Consider the following 11,136-nt stretch of genomic DNA (forward strand, 5'->3'; position numbering starts at 1 on the left):
CACCACAACCAGCAGTTCAAGTTCCATCTTGTTGTTCTCAGGCTGAGGACTGAGGAGTGTTCAGCTGTTTACAGAAAATAAACACATTATTATCCTCATTATCACCGAAACAGGGCCCGGATTATCACTGAGACAGGGCCTGGATTATCACTGAGACAGGGCCTGGATTATCACTTAGACAGGGCTTGGATTATCACTGAGACAGGGCCCGGATTATCACTGAGACAGGGCCTGGATTATCACTGAGACAGGGCCTGGATTATCACTGAGACAGGGCTTGGATTATCACTGAGACAGGGCCCGGATTATCACTGAGACAGGGCCTGGATTATCACTGAGACAGGGCCTGGATTATCACTGAGACAGGGCCTGCATTATCACTGAGACAGGGCCTGGATTATCACTGAGACAGGGCCTGGATTATTACTGAGACAGGGCCTGGATTATCACTGAGACAGTGCCTGGATTATCACTGAGACAGGGCCTGGATTATCACTGAGACAGGGCCTGGATTATTACTGAGACAGGGCCTGGATTATCACTAAAACAGGGCCTGGATTATCACTGAGACAGGGCCTGCATTATCACTGAGACAGGGCCTGCATTATCATTGAGACAGGGCCTGGATTATCACTGAGACAGGGCCTGCATTATCACTGAGACAGGGCCTGCATTATCACTGAGACAGGGCCTGCATTATCACCGAGACAGGGCCTGGATTATTACTGAGACAGGGCCTGGATTATCACTGAGACAGGGCCTGGATTATCACTGAGACAGGGCTTGGATTATCACTGAGACAGGGCCTGCATTATCACTGAGACAGGGCCTGGATTATCACTCTGACAGGGCCTGCATTATCACTGAGACGGGACCTGCATTATCACTGAGACAAGCCCTGTATTATCACCGAGAAAGGGCCTGCATTATCACCAAGACCGGGCCTGGATTATCACGGAGACAGGGCCTGCATTATCATTGAGACAGGGTCAGCATTATCACCGAAACAGGGTCTGCATGACCACTGAGACACGTCCTGCGTTATCACCGAAACAGGGCCTGCATTATCACTGAGAAAGACCTGCATTGTCACTGAGACAGGGCCTGCATTGTCACTGAGACAGGGCCTGCATTATCAATGAGACAGGACCTGCATTAGCACTGAGACAAGGCCTGCATTATCTGGTCCAAACACATCCCCTATGGGCCCTGGTCCAAACACATCTCCTATGGGCCCTGGTCCAAACACATCCCCTATGGGCCTGCATCCCAAAAACATCTCCTATGGGCTCTGGTCCAAACACATCTCCTATGGGCCCTGGTCCAAACACATCTCCTATGGGCCCTGGTCCAAACACATCTCCTATGGGCCCTGGTCCAAACACATCTCCTATGGGCCCTGGTCCAAACACATCTCCTATGGGCCCTGGTCCAAACACATCTCCTATGGGCCCTGGTCCAGACACATCCCCTATGGGCCTGCATCCCAAACACATCCCCTATGGGCCCTGGTCCAAACACATCTCCTATGGGCCCTGGTCCAAACACATCTCCTATGGGCCCTGGTCCAGACACATCCCCTATGGGCCCTGGTCCAAACACATCTCCTATGGGCCCTGGTCCAGACACATCCCCTATGGGCCCTGGTCCAAACACATCTCCTATGGGCCCTGGTCCAGACACATCCCCTATGGGCCCTGGTCCAAACACATCCCCTATGGGCCCTGGTCCAAACAAATCTCCTATGGGCCCTGGTCCAAACACATCTCCTATGGGCCCTGGTCCAAACACATCTCCTATGGGCCCTGGTCCAGACACATCTCCTATGGGCCCTGGTCCAAACACATCTCCTATGGGCCCTGGTCCAAACACATCTCCTATGGGCCCTGGTCCAGACACATCCCCTATGGGCCTGCATCCCAAACACATCTCCTATGGGCCCTGGTCCAAACACATCTCCTATGGGCCCTGGTCCAAACACATCTCCTATGGGCCCTGGTCCAAACACATCTCCTATGGGCCCTGGTCCAAACACATCTCCTATGGGCCCTGGTCCAAACACATCTCCTATGGGCCCTGGTCCAAACACATCTCCTATGGGCCCTGGTCCAAACACATCTCCTATGGGCCCTGGTCCAAACACATCTCCTATGGGCCCAGGTCCAGACACATCCCCTATGGGCCCTGGTCCAAACACATCCCCTATGGGCCCTGGTCCAGACACATCTCCTATGGGCCCTGGTCCAAACACATCTCCTATGGGCCCTGGTCCAAACACATCTCCTATGGGCCCTGGTCCAAACACATCCCCTATGGGCCCTGGTCCAAACACATCTCCTATGGGCCCTGGTCCAGACACATCTCCTATGGGCCCTGGTCCAAACACATCTCCTATGGGCCCTGGTCCAAACACATCTCCTATGGGCCCTGGTCCAAACACATCTCCTATGGGCCTGCATCCCAAACACATCTCCTATGGGCCCTGGTCCAAACACATCCCCTATGGGCCTATGTGTGTGTGTGTGTGTGTGTGTGTGTGTGTGTGTGTGTGTGTGTGTGTGTGTGTGTGTGTGTGTGTGTGTGTGTGTGTGTGTGTGTGTGTGTGTGTGTGTGTGCGTGTGTGTGTGTGTGTGTGTGTGTTGAACAGGACTTGGCCATATCGGGTCCAAATGCCACATCTCTAGCACTGTGCTAACAACCGACTCAGTCAATGTTAACATCTGGCTACAATCACAGCTGGGGGGAGAGAGAGTAGGGTAGGGGGGTGGGGAGGGGGTATAGAGGAGGGAGGATGGAGAAAGGCGTGGGGGTTTGTTCTGTTTTCAAACAGGGAGGAAGTTGGCAAGAGAGGGAGATGAGGGAGAGATAGAGGAGAGTGAGAAAGAGAAAAATACAAGTGAGAGTGATTAAATGTGAGGAAGAGAGAGAGAGTGTGAAAAGGCCAGGAACGGGGTTCTTTAGGAGGGGGGGGGCACTTCAGTATCAGAGATGTAAACACACAGGACTGGACCTGGAGATGAGCTGTATGTTGGAGTGGAGCTGTTGATGAACTTCTCTGGGATAGGTTGGAACGGTAAGCATCCCACCTCGCCAACAGCCAATGACATCGCAGGGCGCCAAATTCAAAACAACAGAAATATTATAATTAAAATTCCTCAAACATACAAGTATCATACACCATTTTAAAGATAGTCTTCTCGTTAATTCAGCCGCAGTGTCTGATTTCAAAAAGGCTTTAAGGAAAAAGCACACCTTGCTCATGTTAGGTCAGCGCCAAGCCACAGAAAACCATATAGCCAAAGAAGGAGAGGTGTCACATAAGACAGAAACAACGTTAAAATTAATCACTAACCTTTGATGATCTTCACCGGATGGCACTCCCAGGACTCCATGTTAGACAGTAAATGTGTGTTTTGTTCGATAAAGTTAATCTTTATGTCCAAAAGCCTCATTTGAAATTGGTGCGTTATGCTCAAACACACATCCGGTGAAAGTGCAGAGAGCCACATCAAATTACAGAAATACTCATCATAAACATTGATGAAAGATACAAGTGTTAAACACACAATTAAAGATAAACTTCTCCTTAATGCAACCGCTGTGTCAGATTTCAAAAAAGTTTTATGGTAAAAGCACACCATGCAATTATGTTAGGTCACCGCCTAGCCACAGAACAACCTACAGCCATTTTCCAACCAAGAAGAGGTGTCACAAAACTCAGAAATAGCCTTATGAATATTCACTTACCTTTGATGATCTTCATCAGAATGCACTCCCAGGAATCCCAGTTCCACAATCAATGTTTGTTTTTGTTCGATGAAGTTCATAATTTATGTCCAAATAACTCCTTTTTGTTTGCGCGTTTAGTTCACAAATCCAAATTCACAAGGCGCGAGCTCTTAGTTCAGACGAAAAGTCAAAACAGTTCCATTACAGTTCGTAGAAACATGTCAAACGATGTATAGAATCAATCTTTAGGATGTTTTTTTTTTAATCATAAATCTTCAATAATATTCCAACTGGACAATTCCTTTGTCTTTAGAAATGAAAGGGAACGCAACTCGCTCTCACGGATGCTCGCGTGTCTAAACTAATGGCATTCTGCCAGACCCCTGATTCAAACTGATTCTTATTCGCTCCCCTTTCACAGTACAAGCCTGAAACAAGGTTCTAAAGACTATTGCCATCTAGTGGAAGCCGTAGGTAGTGCAACATAACCCCATAGACACTGTATATTGGATAGGCAATCACTTGAAAAACTACAAAACTCAGATTTCCTACTTCCTGGTTCCAACCAAGAAGTCCACTTCTTCTCAGGTTTTTGCCTGCCATATGGGTTCTGTTCTACTCACAGACATCATTCAAACAGTTTGAGAAACTTCAGAGTGTTTTATATCCAAATCTACTAATTATATGCATATTCATATTCCCAGTTTACTCTGGGCACCTTATTCATCCAAGCTACTCAATACTGTACCCCAGTCCCAAATAAGTTTTAACTGTGTATAGGAGTGGAGATAGAGATGAACTGTGTCTAGGAGTGGAGATAGAGATGAACTGTGTCTCGGAGAGGAGATAGAGATGAACTGTGTCTAGGAGTGGAGATAGAGATGAACTGTGTCTAGGAGAGGAGATAGAGATGAACTGTGTCTAGGAGTGGAGATAGAGATTAACTGTGTCTCGGAGAGGAGATAGAGATTAACTGTGTCTAGGAGTGGAGATAGAGATGAACTGTGTCTAGGAGTGGAGATAGAGATGAACTGTGTCTAGGAGTGGAGATAGAGATGAACTGTGTCTAGGAGTGGAGATAGAGATTAACTGTGTCTAGGAGTGGAGATAGAGATGAACTGTGTCTCAGAGTGGAGATAGAGATGAACTGTGTCTAGGAGTGGAGATAGAGATGAACTGTGTCTAGGAGTGGAGATAGAGATGAACTGTGTCTAGGAGTGGAGATAGGGATGAACTGTGTCTAGGAGTGGAGATAGGGATGAACTGTGTCTAGGAGTGGAGATAGAGATGAACTGTGTCTAGGAGTGGAGATAGAGATGAACTGTGTCTAGGAGTGGAGATAGAGATGAACTGTGTCTAGGAGTGGAGATAGAGATGAACTGTGTCTAGGAGTGGAGATAGAGATGAACTGTGTCTAGGAGTGGAGATAGAGATGAACTGTGTCTAGGAGTGGAGATAGAGATGAACTGTGTCTAGGAGTGGAGATAGAGATGAACTGTGTCTCGGAGAGGAGATAGAGATGAACTGTGTCTAGGAGTGGAGATAGAGATGAACTGTGTCTAGGAGTGGAGATAGAGATGAACTGTGTCTCGGAGAGGAGATAGAGATGAACTGTGTCTAGGAGTGGAGATAGAGATGAACTGTGTCTAGGAGTGGAGATAGGGATGAACTGTGTCTAGGAGTGGAGATAGAGATGAACTGTGTCTAGGAGTGGAGATAGAGATGAACTGTGTCTAGGAGTGGAGATAGAGATGAACTGTGTCTCAGAGTGGAGATAGAGATGAACTGTGTCTAGGAGTGGAGATAGGGATGAACTGTGTCTAGGAGTGGAGATAGAGATGAACTGTGTCTAGGAGTGGAGATAGAGATGAACTGTGTCTAGGAGTGGAGATAGAGATGAACTGTGTCTAGGAGTGGAGATAGAGATGAACTGTGTCTAGGAGTGGAGATAGAGATGAACTGTGTCTAGGAGTGGAGATAGAGATGAACTGTGTCTAGGAGTGGAGATAGAGATGAACTGTGTCTAGGAGTGGAGATAGAGATGAACTGTGTCTAGGAGATGAATTGTGTCTAGGAGTGGAGATAGAGATGAACTGTGTCTAGGAGTGGAGATAGAGATGAACTGTGTCTAGGAGTGGAGATAGGGATGAACTGTGTCTAGGAGTGGAGATAGAGATGAACTGTGTCTAGGAGTGGAGATAGAGATGAACTGTGTCTAGGAGTGGAGATAGGGATGAACTGTGTCTAGGAGTGGAGATAGAGATGAACTGTATCTAGGAGTGGAGATAGAGATGAACTGTATCTAGGAGTGGAGATAGAGATGAACTGTATCTAGGAGTGGAGATAGAGATAGAGATGAACTGTATCTAGGAGTGGAGATAGAGATGAACTGTATCTAGGAGTGGAGATAGAGATGAACTGTATCTAGGAGTGGAGATAGAGATAGAGATGAACTGTGTCTAGGAGTGGAGATAGAGATGAACTGTGTCTAGGAGTGGAGATAGAGATGAACTGTGTCTAGGAGTGGAGATAGAGATAGAGATGAACTGTGTCTAGGAGTGGAGATAGAGATGAACTGTATCTAGGAGTGGAGATAGAGATGGGGATGAACTGTATCTAGGAGTGGAGATAGAGATGGGGATGAACTGTATCTAGGAGTGGAGATAGAGATGAACTGTATCTAGGAGTGGAGATAGAGATGGGGATGAACTGTATCTAGGAGTGGAGATAGAGATAGAGATGAACTGTGTCTAGGAGATAGAGATAGAGATGACCTGTTAAATGGTCCCTGGCTCCCTGGCCATGTATAAGATAGCTGTTCATTGGGTCAGATACATATCTCCTGCTCTGTAGAAAAACACTTTCACTCATGAATAGAAACTCTGCTCTTTTCTTCTCTCCTCCAGTAAACACTCAGCAGCAGAATGATCCCGAGAGGTCTCATCAACACAGTAATTACACACAGAGAACACTGTGAAGTACAAGGGAGGGGGGGGGGGGGAGGGGGGGAGGGTTGGAGATTGAGGGGAAAGAGGGAGGGAGGGAGGGAGGGAGGGAGGGGGGGAGGGTTGGAGATTGAGGGGAAAGAGGGAGGGATTGATTGAGGGGAAGCTGGCCCTGCGTGTGGTCGTGTCCTCATGATGCCATTCTTGATGGTGTTGATCTGATCTCTCTGTTGGTCATCTGTCTATCACGGTCATTGTCAGCACACAACAGGAAGTCACTCAGAGCCAAACGCCACGCCGCTCAGGGAAGTGACTCAGCATGTCTCCCACCTTGGGTCGCTTGTGATCTGGAGTAAACTGTAAACAGTTTATACTGTTGTCGTTTGCTGTTGTGTGTGTGTGTGTGTGTGTGTGTGTGTGTGTGTGTGTGTGTGTGTGTGTGTGTGTGTGTGTGTGTGTGTGTGTGTGTGTGTGACTCAGCATGTCTCCCACCTTGGGTCACTTGTGATCTGTAAACTCACAACAACAGTTTATACGGTTGTCGTTTGCTGTGTGTGTGTGTGTGTGTGTGTGTGTGTGTGTGTGTGTGTGTGTGTGTGTGTGTGTGTGTGTGTGTGTGTGTGTGTGTGTGTGTGTCTGTATGTGTCTGTGTGTGTGCGTGTCTGCCTGTCTGTGTGTCTGTGTGTGTGTATGTGTATTTCTGTGTGTGTGTGTGTGTGTGTGTGTGTGTGTGTGTGTGTGTGTGTGTGTGTGTGTGTGTGTGTGTGTGTGTGTGTGTGTGTGTGTGTGTGTGTGTGTGTGTGTGTGTGTGTGTGTGTGTGTGTGTGTGTGTGTGTGTGTGTGTGTGTGTGTGTGTGTGTGTGTGTGTGTGTGTGTGTGTGTGTGTGTGTGTGTCACGTAAGCTGTTGTGGTTCACGTCTCAGACCCCCTGTGTGATGAACACAACTCAAAACAAACTGCAACAAGTCAAGGCCGACCGGTCTACTCTGTTTATTGGCTAGAAAACACCAGTACGAGCTCAAATCAAATCACCGAATACAACAGGTGTAGTAGACCTTACAGTGAAATGCCGAATACAACAGGTGTAGTAGACCTTACAGTGAAATGCTGAATACAACAGGTGTAGTAGACCTCACAGTGAAATGCTGAATACAACAGGTGTAGTAGACCTCACAGTGAAATGCTGAATACAACAGGTGTAGTAGACCTCACAGTGAAATGCTGAATACAACAGATGTAGTAGACCTCACAGTGAAATGCTGAATACAACAGGTGTAGTAGACCTTACAGTGAAATGCTGAATACAACAGGTGTAGTAGACCTCACAGTGAAATGCTGAATACAACAGGTGTAGTAGACCTCACAGTGAAATGCTGAATACAACAGGTGTAGTAGACATCACAGTGAAATGCTGAATACAACAGGTGTAGTAGACCTCACAGTGAAATGCTGAATACAACAGGTGTAGTAGACCTCACAGTGAAATGCTGAATACTACAGGTTTAGTAGACCTTACAGTGAAATGCTGAATACAACAGGTGTAGTAGACCTCACAGTGAAATGCTGAATACAACAGGTGTAGTAGACCTCACAGTGAAATGCTGAATACAACAGGTGTAGTAGACCTCACAGTGAAATGCCTAATACTACAGGTTTAGTAGACCTCACAGTGAAATGCTGAATACAACAGGTGTAGTAGACCTCACAGTGAAATGCTGAATACAACAGGTGTAGTAGACCTTACAGTGAAATGCTGAATACAACAGGTGTAGTAGACCTCACAGTGAAATGCTGAATACAACAGGTGTAGTAGACCTTACAGTGAAATGCTGAATACAACAGGTGTAGTAGACCTCACAGTGAAATGCTGAATACAACAGGTGTAGTAGACCTCACAGTGCAATGCTGAATACAACAGGTGTAGTAGACCTCACAGTGAAATGCTGAATACAACAGGTGTAGTAGACATCACAGTGAAATGCTGAATACAACAGGTGTAGTAGACCTCACAGTGAAATGCTGAATACAACAGGTGTAGTAGACCTCACAGTGAAATGCTGAATACAACAGGTGTAGTAGACCTCACAGTGAAATACTGAATACAACAGGTGTAGTAGACCTCACAGTGAAATGCTGAATACAACAGGTGTAGTAGACCTTACAGTGAAATGCTGAATACAACAGGTGTAGTAGACCTCACAGTGAAATGCTGAATACTACAGGTTTAGTAGACCTTACAGTGAAATACTGAATACAACAGGTGTAGTAGACCTCACAGTGAAATGCTGAATACAACAGGTGTAGTAGACCTCACAGTGAAATGATGAATACAACAGGTATAGTAGACCTTACAGTGAAATGCTGAATACAACAGGTGTAGTAGACCTTACAGTGAAATGCCTAATACTACAGGTTTAGTAGACCTCACAGTGAAATGCTGAATACAACAGGTGTAGTAGACCTCACAGTGAAATGCTGAATACAACAGGTGTAGTAGACCATACAGTGAAATGCTGAATACAACAGGTGTAGTAGACCTCACAGTGAAATGCTGAATACAACAGGTGTAGTAGACCTTACAGTGAAATGCTGAATACAACAGGTGTAGTAGACCTCACAGTGAAATGCTGAATACAACAGGTGTAGTAGACCTCACAGTGCAATGCTGAATACAACAGGTGTAGTAGACCTCACAGTGAAATGCTGAATACAACAGGTGTAGTAGACCTCACAGTGAAATGCTGAATACAACAGGTGTAGTAGACCTCACAGTGAAATGCTGAATACAACAGGTGTAGTAGACCTCACAGTGAAATGCTGAATACAACAGGTGTAGTAGACCTTACAGTGAAATGCTGAATACAACAGGTGTAGTAGACCTTACAGTGAAATGCTGAATACAACAGGTGTTGTAGACCTTACAGTGAAATGCTGAATACAACAGGTGTATTAGACCTTACAGTGAAATGCTGAATACAACAGGTGTAGTAGACCTCACAGTGAAATGCTGAATACAACAGGTGTAGTAGACCTTACAGTGAAATACTGAATACAACAGGTGTAGTAGACCTTACAGTGAAATGCTGAATACAACAGGTGTTGTAGACCTTACAGTGAAATGCTGAATACAACAGGTGTATTAGACCTTACAGTGAAATGCTGAATACAACAGGTGTAGTAGACCTCACAGTGAAATGCTGAATACAACAGGTGTAGTAGACCTTACAGTGAAATGCTGAATACAACAGGTGTAGTAGACCTTACAGTGAAATGCCTAATACTACAGGTGTAGTAGACCTCACAGTGAAATACTTTATTTGGTTGGTTTTTAGTTATATTTTGTCATTTAAAACAGCCTCGATGATATATGTATTTCTCCTAGTACAGGAGGGGACCAAGCACCCAACCCTGAGGGGCCCCAATGTTTCACCGTAGGGATGGTGCCAGGTTTCCTCCAGACGTGACGCTTGGCATTTAGGACAAATTTTTCAATCTTGGTTTCATCAGAGCAGAGTATACTGTTTCTTGTGTTCTGAGAGTCCTTTAGGTGTCTTTTGGCAAACTCCAAGCGGGCTGTCATGTGCCTTTTGCTGAGGAGTGGCTTCCGTCTGGCCACTCTACCATAAAGACCTAATTGGTGGAGTGCTGCGGAAATGGTTGTCCTTCTGGAAGGTTCTCCCATCTCCACAGAGGAACTCTGGAGCTCTGTCAGAGTGACCAGCGGGTTCTCCATTGACCAAGGACCTTCTCCCCCGGTTGCTCAGTTTGGCCAGGCAGCCAGCTCGAGGAAGAGTCTTGGTGGTTCCAAACTTCTTCCATTTTAGAATAATGGAGGCCACAAATGGTCTTTATTAGAACCAGGTCACAGGTAGTAGTTGAAGTGAAAAAGGTCTTTCAAATAGAAGCAGGAAACAGGCAGTAGAACCAGGACGCAGGCAGTAGAACCAGGACGCAGGCAGGAGAACCAGGACACAGGCAGTAGAACCAGGACACAGGCAGTAGAACCAGGACACAGGCAGTAGAACCAGAACACATGCAGTAGAACCAGAACACAGGCAGTAGAACCAGAACACAGGCAGTAGAACCAGGACACAGGCAGTAGAACCAGGACACAGGCAGTAGTTGAAGTGAACAAGGTCCTTCATTAGAACCAGGACACAGGCAGTAGAACAAAGACCCAGGCAGTAGAACCAGGATACAGGCAGTAGAACCAGGATCCTTCATTAGAACCAGGACACAGGCAGTAGAACCAGGACACAGGCAGTAGAACCAGGATACAGGCAGTAGAACCAGGATCCTTCATTAGAACCAGGACACAGGCAGTAGAACCAGGACACAGGCAGTAGAACCAGGACGCAGGCAGTAGAACCAAGACACAGGCAGTAGTTGAAGTGAACAAGGTCCTTCATTAGAACCAGGACACAGACAGTAGAACCAGAATCCTTCATTAGAACCAGGACAC

At 46.3% G+C, this 11,136-nt stretch overlaps 1 long non-coding RNA gene across 2 annotated transcripts; it reads left to right on the forward strand.

Moving 5' to 3' along the window:
• Positions 1–7,912: 7,912 nt before the first annotated feature.
• Positions 7,913–9,845, forward strand: LOC127928254 (uncharacterized). 2 transcript variants are annotated; one of them, XR_008131096.1, is made up of 4 exons: positions 7,913–8,098; positions 8,403–8,592; positions 9,391–9,694; positions 9,733–9,845. It is a non-coding gene; the product is annotated as an uncharacterized LOC127928254 (long non-coding RNA). The 2 variants fall into 2 exon arrangements; XR_008131097.1 differs by lacking the exons at positions 9,391–9,694; positions 9,733–9,845 and adding an exon at positions 8,669–8,969 and having other exon boundaries at positions 8,403–8,630.
• Positions 9,846–11,136: the final 1,291 nt, after the last annotated feature.

Source organism: Oncorhynchus keta, unplaced genomic scaffold (assembly GCF_023373465.1).
Source record: "Oncorhynchus keta strain PuntledgeMale-10-30-2019 unplaced genomic scaffold, Oket_V2 Un_scaffold_2466_pilon_pilon, whole genome shotgun sequence".
Taxonomy (NCBI): Eukaryota; Metazoa; Chordata; class Actinopteri; order Salmoniformes; family Salmonidae; genus Oncorhynchus; species Oncorhynchus keta.